Consider the following 1,162-nt stretch of genomic DNA (forward strand, 5'->3'; position numbering starts at 1 on the left):
TTAACATAAAACTTCATTGTTTAAATGTCTGCATGAGTTTAGGGAGCCAAATCCTGTTCAATCCATAGCAGTTTCATTCTAAACTAAAATGCTCATGACATGCTAGTTGAATTTTACAGTATATAATTTACAACCATGGAAATAAAAACTATATCCCATATAAAAATTTTATATGTCCTGTGTGCACTTTATAAATGCACTAGATCATTGAGGACCCACCCAGACTTAACACTATTTCACTTAAGGTTAGATCCTTCTACTTCAGCATTTTCATTGCTCACCAATGAATTGGATCAATGCCATCAGGAATGCCATAATTTTGTAAATGTAAAACAATTATTGAAGATCTGTCATGATGTACTGATTAAAATCTAAAATAGGCACGTGTGAAATTTTAAAATTCACCCTAGCCAACCCACTTTTTTTTTCTTTCATCTTTTTCAACTCCTTGTTCCCCCACTCAGAATACAGCCCAGGCACGACGAGGCCTTAGCTGAGGTGTACATGGGGAGGGCCAGCTCTTCTTCCTCTTTACAGTCCTCTATACAGTCAGTGTAAGAACTCAGCCTGTGGTAAACAGCAGGAGGCCCCAACCCACTGTTAAGGCACTTATACATAAAATATTTATAGAGCATAAAAGCAAGTGGTATGCTATATAACATGAAGGAATTACTTTATTTTAAAGGTCTAGAGAATAGAGAGAAGACTAAAGGAAGGATATACATTGTGTTTTAGCTTAGGCTACTAAAATATGGTTCTATAGATTGGTGGCTTACAAACAACAGAAATTTCTTACGGGTTTGGAGGCTATAAGTATGAGATCAGGGTGTCTGCATGGTTGGGTTCTCCTAAGGGCCCTCTTCCAGGTTGCAAATGGCTGACTTCTCATACCATTGCATGGAAAAAGGATAAGATAGTTCATTAGGGTCTCTTTTCTAAGGGCACTAATCCCATTCATGAGGGCTTCATCCTCTTGACCTATTGACTTTCCAAAGGTCCAATCTCCTAATACCATTTCAGTGGAGACCAGGATTTCAAAATGACCTTTAGGAGGACACAAACATTTAATCCATTGCAACTCACCTTGTTGGTTGGGAAAAAACTGGATACTTACTGAAAACCTAAACAAGGTGAAGAATTGCAAAGATAGTGATAATTAACC

General features: G+C 37.5%; 1 pseudogene; it reads right to left on the minus strand.

Moving 5' to 3' along the window:
• Positions 1 to 446: 446 nt before the first annotated feature.
• LOC127483087 (small nucleolar RNA SNORA51) lies at positions 447 to 589 on the minus strand (annotated as a pseudogene).
• Positions 590 to 1,162: the final 573 nt, after the last annotated feature.

The sequence above is a fragment of the Oryctolagus cuniculus genome, chromosome 4, assembly GCF_964237555.1.
Source record: "Oryctolagus cuniculus chromosome 4, mOryCun1.1, whole genome shotgun sequence".
Classification (NCBI taxonomy): domain Eukaryota; kingdom Metazoa; phylum Chordata; class Mammalia; order Lagomorpha; family Leporidae; genus Oryctolagus; species Oryctolagus cuniculus.